Source organism: Castor canadensis, chromosome 7 (assembly GCF_047511655.1).
Source record: "Castor canadensis chromosome 7, mCasCan1.hap1v2, whole genome shotgun sequence".
NCBI lineage: Eukaryota > Metazoa > Chordata > Mammalia > Rodentia > Castoridae > Castor > Castor canadensis.
In genome coordinates, this window is record NC_133392.1 from 20627330 (window position 1) to 20653268 (window position 25939).

At 40.0% G+C, this 25939-nt stretch overlaps 1 long non-coding RNA gene across 2 annotated transcripts; it reads right to left on the reverse strand.

Annotated features, from left to right (window-relative positions):
- Positions 1-326: 326 nt before the first annotated feature.
- On the reverse strand, positions 327-25716 carry LOC141424614 (uncharacterized). Of its 2 annotated transcripts, XR_012449488.1 has the most exons (4): positions 25599-25716; positions 19699-19806; positions 6665-6838; positions 327-2902 (listed from the first exon to the last, which is right to left on the reverse strand). It is a non-coding gene; the product is annotated as an uncharacterized lncRNA (long non-coding RNA). The 2 variants fall into 2 exon arrangements; XR_012449487.1 differs by lacking the exons at positions 19699-19806; positions 25599-25716 and adding an exon at positions 8081-8351 and having other exon boundaries at positions 329-2902.
- Between the last annotated feature and the right edge of the window lie 223 nt (positions 25717-25939).

A 25939-nucleotide genomic window follows, 5' to 3' on the forward strand; every position in this document is an offset into this window, starting at 1 on the left:
TATAGCTATCCTTATCTCAACCAGCAAAAACCCTTGTTCCTTCCTATTATTGCTTATACTCTCTCTACAACAAAATTAGAAATAAGGGCAAAATAGTTTCTGCTGGGTATTGAGGCGGGGGGGAGAGGGAGGAGGCGGAGTGGGTGGTAAGGGAGGGGGTGGGGGCAGGGGGGAGAAATGAACCAAGCCTTGTATGCACATATGAATAATAAAAGAAAAAGGAAAAAAAAATATTTATGTTGGGACCACACCCTAGAATTACAATAGCGTATCTGGGGATGAGATGCAAGCATTAGTATTTTCTAAACACTCACCAGATGATTTGACCCAGGTTTGAGAACCAATTGAGAAGTCACATCTTTCTTTTGTTTCAAGAAGTGACAATCCTATACAAGTCACCAGAGGATGAAGTATGGGCCTTTTTTGGGGATGGGGTGGGGAAAGGGTCACTGAGAACTTGCCTTCTCCTATAGACATCCTTGCATGTGAATTCCATCACTAGAATTCATATCATTACTCTTTTCTCTTGAAATATAATATGTTTCATGGCAAGTCAACTTGTTTTCCCCAAGGAAAATATATTCCCATCTTTATGGAAATATAGGACATTAACTCCTATATTCATAAGTTGGCCATATTCTCAAGCAGTAAAGCATATGGAAGAAATATAAAGCACTAAGAAAACTAAGAATGTGATTTAACCCCCAGAATGCTGACTTCATTTTCTAGGAGGTGAGGACTCTCCAAGGCCTGGTAGAATTCATTCAAGATCTCAGAATATCCCCAGCTGCCATCAGTTCTAAAGAGTCTTTCAGTGATGCTTCATGAAGTTGAATTTAATGGTCCTCAGTCCTCACTTCAAAGATACAACCAAATAAATCCTTATACCTGAAACTACACCTGGCCTGGCCTCCCAGGTGCGGTACCATCTCTAATTTTACCCACCTTAGGTTCTGTCCTGTCATTGTCCTGCTCTCTATAGGAATCTTCAGAGATAAAGAGATGTGATTAGGAAAATAAACTTATCTATGCTAGAGACTGTGTGAGATGCTTTGCATATCTTCTCCTCGAAACATTCCAAGGAGGAGGCGGGGATTATAAGTGCCCTTGTGTAAATTTAAGAAGACTTAGATATACTCAATCTCTTTAAAATCAACTTAATTGTTCAGAAGCCATACAGCTTGTAAACCACAAAACCAAGATTTGGTCTAAGGTTTTCCCAACATATCAAGATCAGCACATTAACCTTCCTAAGAATATGATTTTCCTTCCCAGGAGGACCACGATGGTCACTGAGAGCAGTGCCTATGTGTTGAACACTGGAAAACCCTGAATTTTGTCCATTTCCTGGTCCAGAGTGGCTGTTCAGCACATACACATTGAATGTGTGTGTGTGGTACCGGTATTTTTAGCTTGGGAAAGAGGTTTCAGTTTCTCCTTGGTTAGTTCTCAAGACTGCAGACATGCCTGTATTTCTTCTAGCTTGTAGATATATCCATGCACTCACCAGGGCTTGCTGTCAAGGTAGGAGATGATGAGGGGCTTCTCAAACTGGAACTTCTTTTGTCCTTCTCCCAGGTTGCTTATGCAAGGGCTTATCATTAGAGCTTATCCAGGGGGTAAGAGACCTCACCAGAGTGACTGCAAACCAGGGACATTCACTTCCTATAAAGTCTAATGGAACAAGAGATACAGTAGGTGCTTGAAAAAGATTTGAATTTTAGAATTACATGATAATAGTAACTTACAGCAAAATTGATTTGGCCCATCTCCTTTATTATCTTCCAAATCATAAATTCATCAAATATTGTGTGTTATTGAGTAGTTTTAGATGCAGGATAGATTTTTCTTCCTACTCTGTATTAGGAAGATGGGGAATTATAACTTTGAGGTTATGTCTAGAACAATTAACTACTCAGATTCAAAATTAAAAGTAAAAGTGAGGAAAGAATCTTTAGAAAATTCTGTGGTTAGTTCTGGTCTCCAGACCCCATGACCATTGATCTTTGCCTATGCTCAGGACTGGAGAAGAGTCTGGTAGGAAGAACTGTGGAAAAAGCATTTGCTCCATAATCTCATCGGTGTGGTCTATTATAGGAGACTCAAGTCATTCCTAGATACAGTGGTGGCAGACTTGCCTCTTGCAAGATCAAGTAACACTTAAATGCCATGAAATGTAGCAGACAGAGGACTGTAAGTGCCTTTTGATTCACATATAAATTGGAGTCTGTATTAAATAAGAATGGAAATCAGAATGGGACCAAATGTAACCTAATTAAGATGCTGACATCTAGTAGAGAATTATCTGGCAATATGTATGAGATATAGATTCTTGTCATAAAGATAATAAAAATTGGTAAAATAATGACTAAATGAAAGTACTTAAAGTTAATGAAAATTGATAAAATAATATGTCTAAATGAAAGTACAGTACTTATCAATATTGATCAGAAAGTTTGGATTATACTCTGCCAGTATTGGAAACTTCATAAGGTGAACACAGTAAGTGACATATTTCTACTCTTTCCTCTTGTGTGAAGACCTGTAACTTGTTTCTAATCAATAGACTATGGCAAAAATGAAGGAATCTTTGAAAATGTAATTAACATCCCAAATCTGATGATGTCAATTTAATCAAAAGGGAGATTATTCCAAAGGGACTTGACTTAGTCAGGTATAAGCCCTTAGAAGAGGGACTGGAGTTTCTCCAGAAGGATAGACTCTGTCTCCTGCTTGTGTTGAAGAAGGGAGCCCGCATAAGTTCTATAACCACAAGACAATGAATTGTTATAACAATTCATAACCCAAAGAGCTTGGAAGATCTTTCCTCAGTGTGGCTTGACCTTGATTGTAGTCTTGTGAGATGCAGGGTGTAGGATCCAAGTAAACCATGTCTGGACTCCTGCCCACAGAAATGGCAAGATAAAAGTTGGTTTAGTTTGTTACACGGCAATAGAAAACTAACAAATCCCCTCCTCCCCTGGAGATGATATGCTATAGGGTAAATTTAATTTTGGGTGGGGGTAAGGATGGGTATAGTGCTGGTATTTTCATATATATATATATTTTTTTTTTTTCAGTACTGGGGCTTGTACTCAGGGCCTTCCCCTTAAGCCACTCCACCAGCCCTTTTTGTGTTAGGTATTTTCAAGATAGGGTCTCATGAACTTTTTGCCTGGGCTGGCTTTAAACAGCAATCCTCCTGATCTTTACCTCCTGAGTAGCTAGGATTACATGTGTGAGCTACTGGTGTCTGGCTATTTTCCAATATTTTGCTATCTCTTGTGTCTGAGGCAGGTAATTTGGAGGTCCATTCAGCACAAACTTAGTTAACAAAGATATTTCTTAGACATCTGATGATTACTGACTTTTGGAGATGTGTTTACTTACTTTTCTTATTGCTGTGACCAAAATACTTGAGACAACAAATTAAGGGAGGGAAGATTTATTTTGGTTCAGTTTCAGAGGTGTGAGTCCATCATGGTGGGAGGGTATGGTGGAAAAGAGCAGTTCCTATCATGGTGATCAGGAAGCAGAAAAGAGAATACAGAAAGAGGCCAAGGCAAGGCAAGGCAAGATATAGCCAAGGACATACCTTCGGTGACCTACTTTTTCCAACTAAGCCCTATCTCCTACCTCTTAATTGTCCAGTTGACAATTAAGATCAACCATCATAGGGGACAAACTACCCTAAAAACCTAAAGGAAAGAAGCAAAGAAACCTAGTGGGGAGGCCACTTGCAGTTTCTTGACATGTGGACTACTGTAATGTCACTGCTTACTTCATCAAGTCAGCCAGGAGCATCTGCTGGAAAGGTGGAGTCTTTCTGTGCAGCCCAGTCATGGGAGTGATGTTCTATCACCTGTGCAATATTCTAATGGTTAGAAGCAAATGCCAGGTCTTGACAACTCTCAAGCTGTCACAGACAGCTGGCTGGGGAGTCTTTTGCTCTATCTGGATAAAAATCATGGATAGGCAAAGGGGCAGCTCCCAGAGTACGGATGGCTGGGTCCCAGCCATCATAAACTAGAGGTTTATGATTCCAGGCTTTCAAAGCCAGTCTGACTGCTGTAGATGCTGAAGGTAGAGGTTTGTTGCTCTGCACTTGGAGTGTTAACATCCAGTGGCTACAACTGTAGCTCTTGAGCTTTGAGTTGGGCCTTTGGCTCTTTAACTCTTGGGTGCTCTCTTGAACTCTTCTAGCAACTGAAGCCTGCAGTCCTCATAGTCTGGGTTTCCACCTTCAGCTCTCCACACCCTATCATCTTCCATAGTCTTAGCTTCATACAGTTTCTGCCCTTGGTTGCTCTCTGGAACTCTTCATTTACTTCTTAGTGCTATAACTCAAAGCTTTGGGTATTGGGTAGGGCCCTCAGCTCTTGGTAGCTCTCTGGAACTCTTCATCCTGCTCCTTGCTGCTGCTGTTGCCAGGACTAGAAGCCCTGGGGTCTTGTCTGCTCTTTGTATAACCAGTTCAGCCTGTTCTACCCAGTAGGCAAAGAGATCATTTGGGAGAAATCTTTATTGGGGCCTAATGTTGCAACATTTGTGTCCTGTGTGTGCGTGCTTGTGTGTGTGTGTGTATAAATCAGTGCACAAGAAAGAAGTTGCCCAGGCTAACCTGAAAAGAGTAGCAAACAGCCTGCTTATATAGGCAGAGATGGGTGTGGAATTCTTGTGTTTAGGTGTCATTCCACCAATCACAGCCTTGCATATGCATGGCTTCCACAAATCACAAGCTTTGCCCAAGGACCAATCACAAGACTCGTATAGGTAACAGCCTCTTTTTCTTTTTTTTTTTTTGTCAATCAGGAGGTTTTTGCTGAATGAGTAAAGGAGGTGCTTTTCCTCCTCCCAAACCTTGTTTAGGACTGCTGTTACAAGTTCCAAAGCAGCCAGGGGCAAGGCCTTCTGCAACAGTTTCAGGAAGTGCTGGCTGTAGTTAGGTATTCCAGCACTGGTGCAGGGTAGAGCAGTTGTTACTGGAAAAAGGTCTCCTGAACAGCGGTTGCAGTGTTCTTTGCACTTATAGTTTCATCAAGGCGTCTGCGAAGAGTTCAAAGGAGCTGGGGTACCATAATGACAGTCTGGCCAGTCACTAAAAGGGGAAGGTCTGGCAGCTGTCAATGAAAGGGTCAAATCAGCCTGGCTCACAATTTAGCATGTTTGAAGGAAAAGTAAACTTTTAAGAGTGCTTATAATTAAGACCTATTGTTAACATTAACATTCTTACCATTATTTTTACATTAGTATTCTTATTACTTTTCAGTGTTTAACTTTTAGTCACACACCCTTATGGAGAATTGACTCCTTTATGTTCCAAAGGAGTGGTGGTAGGGTCTTACTAAATTCTTTATTGGGACCTCTTGGTAGGGCATCGATTCTGTGATGTTCACAGTGTTGCTTCCTGTGCTCCTTGTCACACTTAAGGACAATTATTTTCTTCAGATTTTGATGGTCTCTTGGAATTGGAAAAGATAACTAGTCAGCTGCAGAAAGCAGAGAGCTCTTGTTCAAGACACTTTGAGGGCTTACATGCTTGATCTTCCTGTTAAACCCATTCAACAGTAAGGTATTGATATTCTAATTCATTGTTTCCTGAAAGTTCAGGTAAGTACTCTTAGGTACTCTGAGTTGGTGGAGTTAAGGGGGTTAGATAAGAAGGGTGAGGAAAGAGGATTCTGTAAAAAGAGCAGGAAGAATGGATCCAATTTTTGGGTGATCAAGTGAATTCCTTCAATCCAGAGCCAAAAATCCAAATTAATTTGCATGATTGCTTCCCTTTGAGTGAAAAATGCTTGAAGTAAACAGGCAGCTGTTTCATCTGGGCCACTCATCATTATTATTATTAATATATCTCCTCTAGATAGGGTGTGTAGTTTTTGGCCTGGGATGTACATACATTTACATGCAAAAGTCATCATCAGAATGTATTCAGTATGTTTCTTAGTTGAGGCTTTCAAAAGCCTGGAGAAGAGAAGGGTGGGTAGAATAGGAAAAATCCACGGCTTTAGAGACAAATCTGGGATTGCATTCTAGCCTGCCATCTTACAATGCTGTGTCACTGAGAAAATTATTCTCCCATTTTTGAGCTTCAGATTTTTTATTTGTAAAATGGACTCAATAATGCCTAAGTTGAAGATTGAAACAGTAGGTATTTGTGAAAGAGCTTGTAAAGTACAAGTGCTCTATGAATGAAATTATGAAATTGGGTTATGAAATCATGGTAGATTTTTTCATTAACATTTTGGATAAAGTCAAGTTATATTTTTTGCCTGATAACATCAATATAGAATACCACAAGGCTTTTCCTTGAACTCTAGAGTACAAGGCACTAAGGACATAGATTTACCCCAATGTAGTAATGCTTGTGTTTCATGTATTTTAAGTTTGGTAACATTTCTACAATGTTCTACACAGCTGAATATTAATAAATAGACCTAAGGGAAATTGCCATAAACTTGTAATGGCAAAACAGGTGCTGTTTGGGGAGATAAAACGTCACTTGCTAGTAGATAAAAATTGTATGCAGTATTGCAGAAAGCTATGTATAACATGGCAATGTTTACTATCATGAAATGTTCATAGAATTTCCAATTTATAGAGAAATTTCCTTTGATTACAGAATGAAGAGCAGGTTTAGAATAAAATTTGAGAGCCCTACCTATATTGATGTACTTCCATGGAACCAGGGTGCTTCTTGATAAGTGAAGGAGGGATTCTTTAATATTCTGCTCCTTCCTTTTGTTCTTCTTTCTGGTGAATTTGGCCACAGACAGCAGTGAATCTTGCTGTCTATGAACATCGCTGATTTCAGCACAACTTTAAAGAATTCAGTCTAGAGAAAAAGTGAGATGAGGAGAGAAAAATTCTGTTAGAATCATTTTTTTCATTCCAATATGTCTGAGTCTGGAGTGTTCCTTCCAAAACATTCTTGGTGACTTTGTTCAGTTGATTTTTAAATAATTTGGGTGATTGTCCTCTTCTTATTTCTCTTGGGAATTCATTCTACCATGTAATGGAGCTGACTCCTAGTATGTTCTTGAGATAATATTATAGTGCACAATTTCTTCATAGATTTCTCTTTATTTGGTTGAACTTCCATAAAGAAATCAGTAAGAATAAAAAAGAGAAGGGAAAGTAGTTAGGAGATAGACTGGGAAGGAAGGAATAGTTGGTGGCTGGTGGGAGGAGGGAGAGGAAGCAGGTTGCACCAGGGTATGCTAAACGAGGACTGGCAATTTGGTCAATGCTCAGATTGCTAACTTCAAACTGATTTTAAAACTCTATAGCTACCCATGTTGATCTGCATAAACCAAGTTTGAATGTCAGTCCTGGGGAGTGATGGTAAAGAAGGTACCATCTCTCTTCAATACTCTTTGTGTTGTGACTTAACTATTGCTTTCCCCACAGACCTATCTATCTTCTTCCTAGTTCACACTTTATGGTTCTCCACTATTGAACTCTGGCTTGCAAAGTTAGGGATTTCTGAAGGAGACACAAGAGGGCAGACATGTAGCACACAAGAGGGTTGTACTGTCCCCAGAGCTCAAAGGGAACTTTTCCTCTTGTCTGAGCAGTCAAGCACTGAGATCCCAGACGAATGTTCAAAGAGTAAAGATATCACATACCAGCCTTAGGGCTCCCTTGTAAAATGACATCCACGATTTGAAAAGACATCCAAACAATGATTTCCTCATTATCAGCTTTAAACTTTTTAGCCTTGCTTCACATTTCATTGTTACCAGACCCCAAAGCCAACTGTTTAACACCACCTCTGTGGTTTCCTATTGACCTTGGAATTAAACTTAAAATTGTCCATATAAGCCACAAGACCCTGCCTGATCTGTCCCTTGATTGGCTTTCTCCACATCTGGCATGCTTGTAGTCTGACAACCCCACCCATTTGCTTAAGTGTATCACCCTCTCCTTGCTTTGGGACCTCCATATGCTGCCAGCCTGCCACTCTCTCCCCTTTTTTAAAGCCCCACTTACCTCCTTTATCATTGCTTAATTATCACATTTTTCAGGGAGAGCTTTTCTGACCATATTTGCTCCCAGATCAGGTCAGGCTACTTACTGTTATGAGAGCTTTGCCTCCAGAGCAGGTATAAAAGCATAATCACATAATACCACCTGCCAAGGTGTCTTCTCTCCTTTGGACTGTGAACTCCATGAGAACAGGGACCTTGTTTGCTAACTTCATCATGGTGACACAGGATCTGCTAGTGCCTTGTGTACACTGGAAACTAACCCCTTTTGGCAGGAAAAATGATTGTGTAGGTTACAGCCTATGCTCTGAAACAGGCTTGTTTATAGCAGAGTTTGGCCCTTTTGGGAATAACCAGAGATCAACCTCAGGATGCAGAGGCAAGTAGTAGTTGTTCCAAATGATAAGAACAACTAACAGCTGCTGTTTAAACTGAGTTTGTTGCCAGTTTAAGTCATCAAAACAACACCCCAAAGGTCTCACAGTACGTTCTGGTGAGTTCCTGGGTTTATTAAGCACATTATCAGAAACACACACCCCTTTGTGTAGTCAAAACATCCTTGCAAAATATCTACCAATTTCCTCCTGAGTATTTTATGTGCTTGCCCTAACTGCTTAGGACATATATTTTCCCTTATTTAAATTGTTAACTCATTAAGAAGTGAACACATCTTTGTTTCTTCACAGCAGCTGGGGTGCTGTTAAATAATGCTTATAATAATACTTAAGGATAACAGCTGTAACATATGTCTTGGGAAAATTAAGAGACTCTTAGAGAACCTTTTTATTTTTCTTATATAATGGGGAGCTCACTGAGATATTTAAGCCCAAGTTAAATATGGGTAAGAAAAGTGAAGACCCTCAGTGGTGTCACATAGATAAATACAAATCATTAGTTATCTAGAAGCTGTCCCATCCAAAGACACGAGCAAAGGGAACTGGTAAATAGAAAATCCAGTGTTTTCCAGAATAAGCTACTAATTTTGGAAATTAGTTCCAAAGGCCTTGTTAGGAAAAGAGGTCATGAAGATATGGAGAAATGGGAGCATTCTATGTCCAGGACCCTGAGAGGAAGACATGGGGCTTGGGAAGTATCTAAGCAGGACTATGATACCTTTACCATTATACGGTGCTAAGCTTGAGTGGTGAGGAGCTTCCCACACAGCTGTGCTGGCACTAGAGACATGAGGTGGCATGGAAACTGTGGCTCATGTTCCCTACTTCCCAGGACCTCACCTCACTTCAGGGATTCTTCTTGGCTGGACTCCACCTGCTCTCACTGTGTGTTTCACTCACCCAGTACTGAGCTTCGCTGCTTCTGGTGGACAATGTCGTGAGTGTGTAATCTGCAGTTAGATTAAGGAAATTGTGCTCCACCTCCTGCCACTTTCTTGGCCACCTTGTAGTACAGAGATGGCTCCCATCTTACATTTGAAAATGGTCTTGCTCTGCACTCAGATTGCACCTGTAGAAACCATTGGGCCCATCTTACCCATCTCTCCTGGTATCATTTGGTCCTAATGCTGACCTTCCAGCTGAGCAGTTCTATATTTCACACCTGGCCACTTGTCATAAGCCTCAGAAACCATGGTATGCCTCTCTTGGAATCAATTGCAATTGTGGAATTTTCTTTACCTTTTCTTCTCCTCTCAGTGTTCAAATGATGCTACAGTTATTTGAACAAAAACTGATTACTGGTGCAGGTGTCTCAGTGTCTTAGTCTGCTTCATGTTGTTATACAGACTGGGTAATTTATGAAAAAAGAAATTTATTTCTCAGTTTCAGAGGTTGGGAAGCCCAATATGAAAGTCCTGGCATATGGTAAGGGTTTTCTTGCTACATCATTCATGTTGGAAGGTAGAGGGTGAGAGGAAGCAAGGGAGATAGGGAGCTGAATGTATTTATCTTTACTTCTGTCCTTCCCTTCCTTCCCTCCTTCACTCCATTCTTCCTTCCTCCTTCCTCCCTCCCTCCTTCCCTTCTTTCCTTCTTCCACCCCCCTCCCATTCCCTCCTCTCCCCTCCTCTCCCCTTCTCTTTCCTTTTTTTTTTCTTCTTGGTGCTAGAGATTGAACCTGGGGCCTCTTACATACTAGGCAAGTGTCCTATCACTGAGCTATACCACCAACTCCTGCATATACTTTTATAACAAACGCACTTCTGAGATAACAGTATTAATCCTTTCCCGAGGGCAGAGTCCTCATGATCTAGTCACCTCTCAAAGATGCCATTTCTTAAAGCTATTGCTTTGGGGATTAAGTTTCCAGCCCATGAACTTTGGGGGACATACCCAAACCATACCATTCAGTTTCATTTCCTGCTGTGTGCTTTAATTAGTCTCCTGTCTGGGACATATTTTTGGCCTCCTGCTGGGTGTTCCTGGATGCTGGAGAATATGGGTGGTCACAGATGGCTCTTGTGTTTCTTTTTGGGACTCTGCAAAGATTATTGATTTTTAAAGACCTTTGTGTCTCATGGAATTGTTTAGTTCTTACTGCTGTCTGAGAAATCCATAATCATGCCTGATCTATTATGTTCTGATTTAAAAACTCAGATGCATAATTTAGAGCCAAGATGAAGCTGGAAAAGAAATATTTTTTCCCTTGTTTTTAATCTAAGCATGTGGCAGGAAGCCAACCAAGTGAAATGTTGTGCATCTTTAATTTCAGCCATTGGGTAGTATAACAGAGTGGGAGATGGACTGAAATAGAATTTAATCTGTTCTTTGCTGCTACCTAGCCAAAAGACCTTCAACCAGTCACCTCAACTTTTGTGCTCATTGTTTTCTCATGTATAAAATGAAAGAATTATACTGTGGAGACCAACTCCATGGTTTTCTGGCTGTAACATTCTAGCAAGACATAGTACATAAACCTCAAAGGTTTACAGAGGAATGGAACTGCTCTAATCCAGTAAGGGATTTGTACACAATTAATACAAAGATCATGAGAAGTTAGAGTAACAACAGAGCAATGCCCCTTATTTTCTCCCCAAAGAAAGGAGTTTCACTCATGGAGAGCCTATGTGCAAAGCAGAGTGTCTCTGCACATGCCTGGGCATTGCTATAAGGCCCCTACTTTCATTCTTAGCCCACCTCCTACCTGGGGTCTAAACTACTGGAGGAAGATGAGAGTGACGAAAGTTGGCTGGTTGACCAGTCCTACTTGTAGGATACAGAAATTTTACCTCTTACCCCCCAAAGTTGGGAACCTTTCTCATTGTGTACTTGTTAAACTGAATTTGCTTTGTCTTTTGTATATATAAATATTATAAAGATACAGTTTTCTGGTTCTAGCTTAGTGTCTGTTCATGAACATTCAATGCTATTTGCAAGGCTCACTTAGACCTATAAATTCTTGTCTTTTTACATAAATATGTCAATATATTTATGGGTCCAGAGAAAAGATTCACCCAAAGCTTAATGAATTGCTCATCTTCAAGGTAGAAAATGTTGTACTACAGTTACCTATATCAGATCCAGGTCCATGAAAAGGATTCTTGTTGTTCCAGTGTGGGTCATGTGTGTTAATTATAATATCAGTCCTGATTCTTTGCTGCAATTTCAAAGAATTATACATTCACAATCTTTTCATGGCCTCTTGGTAAATAGGTGGCAGAACAGGAAAATTTTATGGGAGTTTGGGAGAATAGTAACTCATTTTTATCTACTGACAAACATTTTATAAAACTATTGCCTATGGCATCTGGAAAACCAAAAGTGTTCTTTTTGTATGTTTTGAGTCAGGGTCTTACTATATAGCTCAGGCTGGCCTCAAACTCACAATCCTCTTGCCTAAGACTCCTGAGTGTTCCTGAGTGCTGGGATTATAGGCATGTACCACCGTGCCTAGTTTTAGAAAGTGTTCCCAATGAGCTTTAGTATTGGGTTAGTCAATTTTCCAGCAGAACCTAAAAGTGTGAGCTGGTTGCTAACAGCTGCTTTTGATAAAGTAGTACAAGAAAGAAGTCTGTTCTAAGAAAGGAAATTTACAAACCATCTTGGGTGGATCTAGAGATCCCAGAAATTCTGGGATCTGTAGGGTTAGAAGGTGAAAATGCTTTTATCCATTCAAAATTGTGGCCCTTAAACCACAGTCTTAGCTGAAGCCAAATTCAGAGCAGTACCACCAGGACTCAGTGTGTCAGAGCAAATAAAAACCATAGCTTTCGCTAATGCTTCTGAAAGGTCTGAGGGATAATGGAGTGAACACTTTTAGCTAGACAAAATCATTGCTAGAAATGATAAGGACGTGGTCCCACCTAAGTTCACGGAGCAGACAACACCGGTGTCCACCCCATCCCCTTGACCGGACGCAGGTACTCTTGCTGCAGGTGTTGGCGCTGAATGGCTCTCACCTGTATTTTCTTCCAGCTTGTCCTTAGCTGACTAAGCTGGTCCTGACCTACCTTCAGTCCGTGCCCTATCATCTAGTGACCTTTCCATAAATAATTCTCAGTGGTTTCAAAATTATGTTAAGAGGGCAGAGTTTGACAAGGAAACCTAAAGCAGGTCTTAATGTTAAATGGCCAGTGACATGTGGAAAAGTGGCTCTGTTTATGTTTATCAAATATATGAAATCCTAGTAAGACAGTTCCATAGCATCTAAGCAACTTTACTCCCTGGGATATACATAAAAATAACACCCAAGTTGCAGGCATCAGATTTCTCCCATTTCCCCTGATATTTTTGCTGAGGTTTGAATGAGATTACTGAATATTGCATTATGCAGACGCCTTACTTCAAAGCCAGCTGCACAGCCTCGGTGACTGTAACAAAAGGGAACTGATAAGAATAGCAAGAAAGGGGAGTCATTACTGCCCCAAATATCTTGACAGGTGAATGTGGCTGACCTTCTGAGACAGAGCTCTGAAAACTGTGAAAGGGGGGTGCAGCCTCCTGAACAAATGTGCAGCCCTATTCAGTCTAAAGCAGACACTTTTTAAAATACTGACAATGCCATAGGCACTGCTTTTCTCCCAGTAGCAATTGGCATGGAGAAAGGCCATTGCTCCTAGGAAGTGTCAGAACAAGGACTGCCCAGGGCCTTCTCCATCTGGCCCCTGCTAATGCAGCTTTCCCGCCTTGTACCTCATGACCTCCCGTCCCCTGTACCTGGGTATCCTCCTCATGCCTGTTTTGGTTCATTTCCTAATGGACTCTGAATTCATACACTGTGTTATTCATCCATCTTCTCTGTGGCCAAATCATTCTTCATGTCAAAAGATACCCAATTTGGTCCTTTAAATGGAGCAAAATGTTTTGAGATCTTTTGGAATGCTGCTTACACATCACAGCTTTTTGATGAGCTTGGCATTGCATAAAGAATAAAGTCCAAAATCCCATCCATGACTTGCAGAGTCCTGAACACTACTTTGGCTTTCTTCTCATGTATCATTTCATGATTTCCTCCCATGTCTTACAAGTCTGTAACTACTCTGGGTTCTTTCTAGTCCTCTAAAGCATGGAAACCCCAGGACCTTTGTCTAAATTATTCTCTCAACCTGGAGCAAGTTTCTTCTTCTTATTTTTTTGTTCTTTATCTACCCATCCTTCTAATGGCTTAACAACACTGAGATGCAGCTTTGCAGAAAGGTTGGTAGTATGCTCTTCATAGGCAAAAAGGTCTGGATTTGTATCTGACTTGTGCCACTTTCAGTGTTTGACCTTGGGAAATTGGCTTACTCTTTCCAGGCTTATATTTCTTTATCTATTTAATTGAAATGATCAAGATAACGGTTGTTAAAAGGCTTAACAGATAATCCCCTGGAGGCAGGAAGTGGTGGTAGTGGTGGTGGTGGTGGTGGTAATGGTACAGTGGCTACAATGCCTAAGTTTTAAATTTCTTGAAGCACTCCCAGGAAGTTAAATGGAGCCATTGGATAGAAAAAAGCCCAAAGTCTCCCCACTCCAAATCTGTGGTCAATATTCACAATAAAACTAATTGACAAGGTATCATCACAAACTCTAACTGTAAGTAGATGGGTACCAACTACCACCACTTCAAGCCCTGAATTGTATCAGCAGCTGTGCTGGAGAAAGCAAAGGAACACAATGGGCTTCAATGTGTGTCTCCCCCACCACCCCCCCGCCCCCAGAGAAGCAGGCAGGTGTTCACTGCAAATGCTGGAAGCCAACTGCAAGCAATTGTTCAATGGGGAGGAGTGTCTCATACTCTACTAGTGGTGAGTGCAAGTGTCTAGATCTGAAGGGGCTTGGAAGTCTGGGCCCCACAAATGTTCAAAACCCACAAGAAAAAACTGTCTTCTAAGACAAAGCCCCACAGAGTAGGAACTGCAGGGAATAAGATCCAAAGTGAGCAGCACGAGGTCAACAGAGACAAAGAAAAAAGAAAGCCCTGATGAAAGTAGGGGAGGTGACCAGAGCTAGACTTTCAGAAAGGAAGACAACACTCCACAGAAACAGCAGAAGAGGGAGCTCTAGAACCATGGAAAATAACCAAATTTCATATAAAAAATGAACAATGAAAAGATTAAGATCAGATTCTGCCAAAAGATGTCAGAAATAAAGAAAAAATAAGGTGCATAACATTTCTACAAACAATTAAAGCATGCCAGAAAGAACATGCTTACAAAGCTGATGGGAACATATTCTCAAGAGAAGAAAGAGAGGAATTCAGATGTGTGGAGATGCATCTGCTAGAGAGGTGTCTGTGGAGGGGATCTCAAAGGCAGTCATGGCTATTTCTTAATACTCTCCTTCATGAAATGTAGGCAGAGCCAGATGAGCTCTACATCAGACAGAGGTTTAGTTCTAAGAAGCTGCCTGCAGCAGTGATTGCTGTCCAGAGCAGGAGGCATGATCAATGGAGTCAGGAATCTAGACTGGAGCAGAGTACAAGAGCCAAGAAGAGTGGAAACAGGTCAGAAATCAGGCTGAAACAACAGGAAGTGCCTTGGAAAGGTGTTCACAGTAGCTGTTTCTGTCGCCCTGTAGTGGGCAACCCACAGGCACATTAAGCTGGTTTAAAGTTGCAGAGCATTAAACAACATCCACGGATGGATTGGTGCCTAAAGGAACAGGAGATATTTTGGAGCAGACCCATAATAGCATTGTGGCAAAGGTGAGGGATCTGAAATGTGTAAGCTAGCCTGACTAGGTGGGTCTGCAGTGGAGGTCTCTCCCTTCTTAAGTCCCCCCTGACCCCATCTCCCATCCTTCCATTTCACCTACTCCAGATCTTACACTTCAGAAACTGTACACCCTCATAGCGACTTTCAATCTTCTCCCCTCTTACTTTTTTCCTATTCTTACTGTTCTCAGGTTCTTCTTCTTCTTTCATCTGGTTAGGCTCCATGGTTGTGTTCACTTGCAAACATCACTAATGTCAACCACTTCCTTCTTTGTATTCAAGGAACAGCCCAGACTCTGGTAAACCTATTTATAGGTCAATTAATTGTCCAATATACTTTTACAACTCTGACAATTCCATCCCTAACATTTCCATCTGCTGTCTTGACATTTCTAGTTGAATCTAAAAGATGCCTCAAATTTTACTTACAAAACAATATTGACTTCTTCTCCTTCCTTACTCTTTCAGTCTTTCTTGTGTCACTAAACTATGCTGCATTTACTAGTGAGGCAAGCCAAAAGTGAGTTCTTCTCTCCCTCAAACAGTACATTTAATCAGTGTATTGTCTGGTGTTTTCTTTCTGAACACTGAGCCCATTAACTTCTCGGCACCTCCACATCCCACTAAATATCCCTGTACAACAAACACCTTCCAAAAGCTTCTAAAGTTGTTCCCTACCTCCATATATTTCTACACAGTAACTCCAATAATCATTTCCAACATAGATCAATATAGATCATGTTATCTCACTGCTTAAAAGTTTCCAGTGTTTTCTGATTGTGCTTAGAATAAAATCCTAAATTAAGTTTTCATGAACATAACATATCTGGCCTCTTTGCCATTCTGTCCTCCTTATCCCTATTTCCTACTATATCCCCACCATAGTCATCCTCCTTAGGTAGCTGGAAACTGTAAAGGACCTTTAGGACAAAGTAGGGTGAATCTTGCAAGCCATGGAGGAGTGGTGCTTAATGCTGAGGAGCCTCTCATAGGGAGGTGTGATCTTGTCTGGGAGGGAGGGAAGCTGAGATGTGATGGTTAAGCTGGACTAACTGTGAAGAGCCTCCAAAGCGAGTTCTAAATAGAAAGAAAAGACCCTGTGTCTGGTAGGGTGGAGGGATGAGATGAGTGCCACAAGTAGGAGGACCTAGGTTGGAGATTTGGGCAGAGTCCAGTTCTTTTAGGGTATTAAAGGCCGTACCATTGATTTCACTGGGCCTACTCATGTGACTGGCTATTAACTAAAATTCCATTCTTCACAATTCATTCTTTTATACTTGACTTTGATCACAATTACAATATAATCAAGGGAGGACATTCTACTAATATCTTGGTTAAATGATGTCTCTGTAAGCAGGTTGAATTGGGGGAGGGGTGGATAGATTTTTTTTTTTTTTTTTTAGGAGAACCCTGGATGAAAGAAACAAAATATAGGGGCCCACTTCTCACTTGGGTTCATAGAGGCCTTTATGGCAATGCCTCCTTGGTAGCTGGAGAGCCAAATATCTTCTAGCTGCTCCTACAGGCCAAAGCCTTCCTCCTCTCTGGAGGCAAGGATGGCGCCCATGAGTCAGAACGCAGTGGCCGTAGAGCTGCCTCTCTGTGGTCAGAAGAGCCAGTAGGCACTCAGGCCAGTGCAACATAGAACCTGTGAGTTTTTCTATTTCCATAATTTACAGAAGTCAGGAGACAGATAACTCTTAACAGCGCTTGAGCTTTTGAAAATGAAAATGGCATTAAATTTTGGCCAAGTAGTTGGCTGCTGAACAATTGCAGATACATTGTATTTTAGGTTTCAACTTCTGCTGTTTCCTTTTGTTTCTTTGATTAGTAAACACTTTTTTTTCTTTTTGTTTGCTTCTGTCCCCCACTTGTTCTGTTTTCCCTTCAGTCTGGCTCCTGCCCTTTCCTCTTATTTTGTAGGTGGGTTAGCTAAGCAATTGCTTTTTGTATATCCCTTTTATTCCTAGTTTGACCACCAGCATTCCATCTCCAAATCTTATTTTTGGCCAGAGACACATCAGTCTTTTTGATTCATGCATGCTTCCCCACCTCCTGCAGGAATAACTTTCAGATAGACCTGATACAATATAGAGCTCTTTCTATTTCTTATTTTCCTCTATATGAACCTATTTCCCCAACCCAGCTCCTTTATAGGTCTTAGAGCCTCTGTTCTAATAACAAAATTCCTGTCTGTGCCCTGAAATGATTTGTCACAGTGAAAGTATATGATGGCAGAAAGAAGCTGTCCTAGGTACAGTTGATCTAGAACCTCCATTCAGTAGGATGGGCTGACAGGATGACAATGACTCACTTTAGTAGGTAGGATTTATTTTCTAGTGATTGATCACTTCCTCTATAAATTATGGATATGCATCTCTGCTGAGGCCAATGAGTTATTGAGAAGCCATTTAAGCAGAAAATCCCCTCTCTCTCACATTCTCTGGGCAATACTGACATTACTCAAGATCCAGAGAAATCCTGTCCTTTGTTTTAATTTTAGTTTAATTTTAATTTTTTAGTTATTATTATTTTAATTTTAATTTTATTATTTTATTTTTTAGTTATTATTTTAATTTTTAGTTTAAATTTTTTTTAGTTATTATTATTGTACTGGGAGTACATTGTGACATTTACCAAAGTTCTTACAATATATCATAGTTAAAAATCACCCCTCCATCATTCTCCTTTATCCTCCTGCCCCCATTCCTGGAATAGTTTCAGCAGGTCTCATTTTTCCATTTTCATACATGAGTACATAATATCTCCACCATATTCACCCCCTTATCCCCTTTCCCTACATCTTCCCCACTTCCACTGGTGCCACCTCCTGCAGGAATAACTTTCAGACAGACCTGATACAGTATAGAGCTCTTTCTCTCAGACAGGATATGTTTTATCTTTCTGTTCACTGTTCTTGAAAAAAAAAAGACATTTCGTTTATATAAGATAACTATACAGGGAATTTCATGTAGATATGTATTATAACCCAAATTGGTTCATCCCCTCTAGTTTTTTCCTTTCTAACTTTGTCCCCTTCTTATGGTAATTTTGACACTTTCTAAATTTCACTTGTTAAAGCCTCAGCAGGGAAGGCTTTGGGGAAGGATCTGCAATTTTAGTCTGGGCAGTCTTGCTTCCCTCAGCTATCAGTTAGCATGGAGGCCTGGCTGTGAGCAGAGCAAACTTGAATTTGAATGACCTGCATGCACTGAAGCTTGGGTTTGTTGTTAGTATTTTTGTCAAAAGAGTATTATTTATGGGCTGATGCAGAAGGATGGCAGAGAGAAAGAGAGAGAGAGAGAAGCAGAAGGAAGGACCCCTCCCTTCATTCCTCCTTTCCTCCCTTCCCTTCCCAGACTGGTTTTGGTCCCTAGGAAAAAGGGCTAGCTGCTGTGAGGCTATGAGATTTAGCAGTTTCCCTTTGGGATCTGAGAGAACAAATGCAGTGGAATTGAAAATAGATCATTTTCCCTATTTCTGCAGGGAACCCCTCCAGCACTTCTAGTAGTGGCATCTTAGGTAGTAATTTCTCAGGTAGAGACCCTGGAGTTTTCATGAGCATAGGAGAGGAAAAGAGACTCAGCAGCCCAGGACACATTTGCTGTTATACTGTGATAACCAATGCAATATGAAGGGCTTGGTGCAATAGGCAGCCGCTGGGATCCTAGAGGCCAAGTGATCAGTGATTGTTTCCTGGATCTGGTGCTTCTTTTAATCTCATGGGTGACTTTGGGCATAGTCCTCCTTTCTATGTTTCTAATTTCTCATGCCTTATTTGGAGGATGAGATCTTTTAGGCACCTTCCAAATCTAGTATTTAATGTCATTGTTATTAGCTACTGGGATTATTTACAATACTAAGATCATGATTTCAGTTTAGGCCAACTCCTTGCTTAAAACATCTATCCTCCTTCCTCACTGTACACAGGTAAATGCAGCACCTTTAAGCTCTGTAAGTCCTCACAATCTTGCCTTGTCCAGCCTCTGACCTCCCCTCCAATTATCTGCCCAGGAGGTCACCATACTCCACATCCTTTTGTATGCCAAGTTCATTCTCAACTCAAGGCCTTTGCCCCTTTGTCCAGGCCTGGTCTCCCCAGTGGTGCTGGTGTAAGGGCTGAGTGAGCTCTGTGTCTCTGGTTCATCTGTGAACTCTGACAAAGCCTCATCTGCATATTGGGAGACAGTACTGCAGAGAGTCAGATTTTCAAGGAAGGATCTAGGAGGTCTCAATGCCCTAATTTTATAGGTTGAAAAGCTCTATTTTAGAGTTGTCTAAGGAAGAGATTGTCAAACTATTGTCCTTAGGTCAAATCCAGTCTGCCACCTGTCGCATAAATAAAATTTAATGGCAGAGATTCATCATTCACTTATGTGTCAACTATCTATGGCTGCTTTGAACACCACACAGCAGAGATGAGTATCTGAGTAGTTGCATAGTTGTGACAGAGACCATATGGCCCCCAAAGGTACTTACCCCTGGGATAGATGATATAAGAATGTCCAGTGATAAGTGTACTTAACTGGCATTTGAAGTATATGTCAGATGGGAGTAGTATTAAGGTGTGAAACATTCAGATTATATTGGTTGTAAAATAATTTTATAAAAATAGTACCTGAGATGACTATTCTCCACTTCTTCCTACTCAACCATTTAGGGATGACAGAGAAGGCCCCCAGACTTGTCCCTCACGGGATGCATGCTTTTTCCTGAGGAAGTTCTCCTGTTTACAGACAAAGAAGAAGACCACTGAATCCAACAACTGTTTAGGCTATGGCTAGAGGGCTCTACTACCTAAGTAAAGTTCCTATCACTCTTGCCTCCTCTCCCTGTTCTATGTGGGTCTTAGAGAAAGGACTTTGGCAATAAGTTGCAACATGTATTATTTATTTCAAATGAATCTGGTATATTTTGGATGCATCCAGTTTTTCATTAGGGCAATTAGTTATTTTTCTTTTAAATCAGGAGGAAAACTACCAATGGTCAAGAAGGATTTTAAAGACTCAAATTTTGGGAGTCCACCGTCTCAAGGGCATTGGTTTAGACTCTAGAATACAAAACACAATTCCACAACATACAATGTTTGCAGTCTACTTAGTGAAATAGGATATGAACAACAAAAGTATAAATGATAGAATTTGAGAGGGGTCAGAGTGTAGAGAAAAGAGAGGGGGCTAAAGGGCTCAGAAAATTAGAGCAGGCACCTGTGTGAATATTTTGCCCTGTCAGGCGAGGCTCTGTGTGCTTGACTTTTCCCCCCACAGATTACACTTTCATTTATGCTCTCTCTCTTCACCTTAAAAATTTTCTCTTCATTCCTCTTCATCCAGCCAAATCTTCCCCATCTTTCATTGCCTACTTCTTGACTGAAACCTTCTCCAGTTCTGCACAATGCTGATGTAGAAGAGCTTCTGTAACTGCACTTCACATGAGTCACATTCTGTCACTATTTCTAGTCCTCAAACACATATGACAAGCTTCATCAGGACAGGCTACACTTTACATTTTCCTATTCTTTCAGAAGTAGTTCATTTTAGACATAGAGTAAGCATAGTATTGGTACTCAGTATATAGGTTGATCAAAAGCACAGAACAGGAAACATTCTACCATTGCCTGGAAAGAGAAGGGACCATGGAAGAGAAAGACTAAGAAGGTCCTTATACCATCTCTGGCCTATGTTTTCCCTGCTGGACCAGTTTAGATTTCAGACAAAGGATGTATAGATACTCAAACTTAGTAGTTTGACTTCAAATCTCCCAGAAATGAATAACCAGGCATCACATTTGTGCATACTTCTACATTTTTCCAGCTCAACTCCTTGGAGCCCATCAGTTCTTCTCTCATTATTCCAATTTGCATCCTCCACAGAAGCCACTTTCTCTATTCTTTTACTATTGGTTTCTGTGTTTTTTTTTCCATGACTCAAGCCTCATCAACTTTATTCAACTGCACAAACCACGAAAGTGGTCATATTCTATGTGGGCTGTATTATTCTCTCTTTCCATTGACATATATTTTATTAGTCTTATTCTACAGGTAAATGAATTTTTTTTACACAGCAGTTATGTATACAACACTGCAACCAAAACTAGGATGCTGATAAGGAAATGGTCCTAAGGATAAAGATTTAATTTACCACAGGCTCTAGATGAGTATGACTCTTTTATTAAGAAAGAGATCAACCAGAATCTTGAGGGAAATGTTCCTAGAATTTATTATAAAAAGCAAGTGAATTCCATCAGCTCCAAGGGGTAGACTGTGGGGAATGCTGTGGTGTATCCCTCTCCCCTTTGGGTCTGAGACATCCATTTTCTCAGTTTCTCAGATTGTCAGCACTGACAGCTCTCAGTCAAATCACTCTCTGAAAATTTCCCTCAGGTAAAGAGAGCTGCTTCATCCTAGCTCATAGTCTCTCCCTGTGGGAATCATCTGAGAACTTTGAAATGACATGGTTACAGTTCAATTCCTTATTCTTCACAGCTCTGTTTTTTCTTTTGTGGGTGTTGATAAAGATAACATTTTCCAATAAATTTCCTACACGCCAATATCCATCTTAGGGACTATTTCATGGGGGAAAAAAATCAACCTGTGATACATTATTCCTATTACAGCATCCCAGAGATCCACAAAATTGCATGATCACCCTTAGGTACTCTGCTACTTTTTGGTAAGAACTGTTGACTGCCCTGATATCATTTTCTCATATTCTCAAAGGGAAATGTTCCTTCAAAGCCCAACTATTTTTTTCTTCAGCTTGCTTTTAAGCTCACCTTTTACTTCTTATGCATGGTATGTTGTTTGCTGCTAAGTTTTTTATGATTGCACATTCCATCTCATCAACTCAAAATTGTTGCAAAAATAAAGTACACATATCGGTATAACTTTGGTTGTGTATCTGTGAAGAATGCAAATGACTTACTATGCTCCACTAGGAACTACATACCATGTTAAGAACATACCATTACGATGTGTTGTGGACTACACGTTGGTCTTGTCATTGGGCATGTGAAAGCAGAGAAAGAAAAAGAAGGAAGGGAAAAGAGAACTTAACACTTACTGGACATTTTGCATATGCTCACGAAGGTGGGACTTTCATTTGTTACTACATTTTATCCCCCAAACAACATTATTTACAAAGTACCATTAGTCTCATTTTACAAAGTTTGGGTTGGTTAAGAAACTCTAGGCACCCAAGCATTGTATGCACATATGAATAAAAAAAAAAAAAAGAAACTCTAGGCAAAAGATTGAGAAAATGGAGAATTTAAAATTCAGCCTGAATTTACCTGATTTTTTTAAAACATGCTTTCATTCAGAAGTGAAAGAGATTACATAGGGGTGTGTGTGTGTGTGTTTCTTTTATGAGAAATTTAGGCTAAAAAGGTGACTGATGCAAAAAGATCATTGTGTGTCTTTGTGGACTAATGGCTAAGAGTGATAATTTTGGCTTGAGACTACTTAAACTAGTGTATTAATGGGAAAGTTTCTTAATTACTCTATGCCTGTTTCTCCATCTGCAAAAAAGGAATAATCCCAGAACCTAACTGGTACGATGAGAAATCCATTAAATAAAGAAGTAGACAGAGCCTCGCACATCGTTAGCATTCAATAAATATAAGCTTTTAAAAAGCTATTAGTATGTAAAGATTGGAGCTGACAAGTGGTTGAAAGCATAGTGTGTATACTTAAAGTATTTGGCACTAAAATAAATTACGTATGCCCCAAATAGAGTATCTTGGGCACAGTATTTTGGAAAAAAGAAATTTCTCAAATAAGGCTACTGCAAACCAGTGGTAAGGTTAATTCAATTAGTAGAATTACAAGTTCCTTTTTTGTGATTCTAAAGATGAGTTATGAAATATTGCAGGCCATCCATTCTCAATAAACATGATATTACCTCCATAGGGCAGAAATTGGATCTTTTGGGGTGTGGCAAAAAAAAAACCAACTATCAATGTATACATATACATTAAATACATTAATACATAAGCCAATAAACAGAGTACTGAAATATTACAATTTCATGAGGGTGGTTATCAGGAAAAGATATCTAGTGGGGCCATGCACAGAAGGACAATAAAAAACAGGTTGATAAATACTATTGTAAAAGAATATATTTGATCTTAACCTTAAAGACACACATTTTCTGTCTACCTTTTTGCTTCACTAACTCTGGTTTCAGGATAGCCATAGGCTATGATTTAAAGTAGATGTTTCAGCCAGTGCTGGTGGCTCACACCTATAATCCTATCTACTCAGGAGGCAGAGATCAGGAGGATCACGGTTTGAGGTCCGCCGGGGCAAATAGTTCACGAGACCCTGTCATGAAAATACTCAACATTAAAAAGGGCTGGTGGAGTGGCTCAAGTGGTAGAGCACTTGCCTAGCTAGAGTGAGACTCTGAGTTCAAACCCCAGTGCCACCCCCATGCCTACCTCCCACCCCCCCCCCGCCAAAAGAAAGTAGATGCTTTATATTTTGGAGCTGTTTTTCTTTGTCTTCTTTGTTTAAGTGTGACAACTCTTTTTTTTTCTTTTGATCTACCTGGCTGCCATCTGGGTGGCCTAGAAAATAGCATTGGCCATAAGTGGTAATGAGATCTCACAACCAGGGCAAGTGGTATTTCTTCTGGGACCATATAGTAGTGTTTCCAGAAGTAAGCAGCAGAGAGAGTGGACATAAATGATGTGGGAAATGCTCGTTAATCAAGACTCGATTGCCTATTTCTCAACAGCTTAGTGACAATATAGATGAAATTTTCCATTTCCACCAAAGTCTCTCACATTAAGCATCTTGAATGAGACTTTATAGGCTCTCTGCTGTAGATTTATTGCATAATCTGAAAGAACACCTACCTCCTTAAATGCTGGGCAGAGGGAACGTAAGTGGTGAGACAGGTGAACCTGCTTAAGACGAATAATCAAATGCAAAATGTGCTATTCCCTGGAAACCTTTCTGCGATTCTGTGCTTCACATCAGAATGTAAACCTAAAATTTTCTCATTAGGAATATTTATTATATGAAAAATGACTCCATCCCTTTCTTTCTACTCCACAAATAAATACATATACAGTAGATATGTAACTTTAATTGAAGCAATGTTTGCATTTATAAAACAAACAATTTAACATTTCCAGAACTGGTTCAGTAAATAATGAAGCATTCCTATTACAGGATACTAAGAAATTATTAATATTATTTATGTAACTATTTAAAGCTATTATAGGAAAAACTTGCCAAAACATAAATTAGTAAAAAGTCTAAATATATTATGGAAGTATAATAAACTCTAAATATTTTATTAAAAAGCATCTGACTAGCTGGGCACTGGTGGCTCATGCTTGCAATTCTAGATACTGAGGAGGCAGCGATTAGGAGGATCATGGCGTGAGGTCAGCAAAGGCAAATAGTTTTAGAGACCCTGTCTCAAAAATACCCAACACAAAAAAGGGCTGGTGGAGTGGCTCAAGTGGTAGAGTGCCTGCCTAGCAAGCATGAGGCCCTGAGTTCAAACTCTAGTCCTGCCCCACCCCCCAAAAAAGCAACTGACCAGTTAGTTGGAAAAATATTACTGTATGTGTGTGTCATAATATATTATCTATTGAAACATACACATACATAAGGAACCAAAAGGATTTATAAGAAAATTTATTTATCCTTTCATGGCAAGATTATGGTACATTTTTATTTTCACCCAAGTGCTTTTCTTCCCATGTAGTTTCTGAGTATTCTGAGTTTCTAATATATTATCTTACTAATTATAATCTGGTAATAAAAGTTATTAAAAATAAGAATAGTTTTTTTCAGGCCATTTTCCTATCCACATTTCCCAATCTTAGTTCCTCAAAGGCCAGTAACATAAAATGCCTCTTAGTATTTTTAAACTTTACAAATAAGATCCACTCTAAACCCAGAGACAGTCATAGATATTTTGGTGTATATTCTTCTAAACTATATCAGACATATACATGTGTGTGTATATGCTAATTTCGTTAGAAGGAGAAATAATTTCTAGGCATATGTTATAGAATCACTACTTTTATTTTTATTATTGCTTTATGAGTAATTTATTTTACAAGATCCTGGGCTTCATTATGACATTTTCATACATGTACACACTGTGCTTTGAACATATTTATGCCATCACTCTCTCTTGTCCCCTTCCTCTTCCTGCTGTTTTTTTGCCCTTCTCCATAGTCCCCCTTACTACATTTCTTTTAAAAGTAAACAGCCTAGGTAAATAATGGTACATTTCTACCATGGAATGCCAAGCTACCAATAAAATTATTTATGTGCACATTTAAAGGTACAGGACATTTCCCGAACATTTTACTTAGCGAAAAGTTTACATGAAATCATGAAGTCAGAATAAGCTTGTTATTTTTGTTGAAAAGGTATTAATTTGTACAGGTCAGGATTTTCAAGACAAATGGAACCCATAGGGGACATACACACATGCACACACACACACAAACACACTTGTGCACACGCACAAATGATGGGAATTGGCTCACATGATTTTGGAGGCTAAGAAGTCCCAGGATATTCTATCTGAAAGCTGGAACACTGTGAAAGCTGGTGGTGTAAGTCAGTCCTGGTTTGAAGGCCTGAGAACACAGGGAGCTGTTCTCCTTAAGTCCTGGAGTCCAAAGTCCTGAGAACTGGGAACGCTGATATGGAAGGGGCAGGAGATGACCGAAGAGGGGGAGGAGAGAGAGAGAGAGAGAGACAGAAAGAGAGAGAGAGAGAGACAGAGAGAGAGAGAGAGAGAGAGAGAGAGAGAGAGAGAGAAGAGAGAGAGAGAATTTATCTTTCCTCTGCCTTTTTGTTCTGTTTGAGCCCTCAACTGATGATT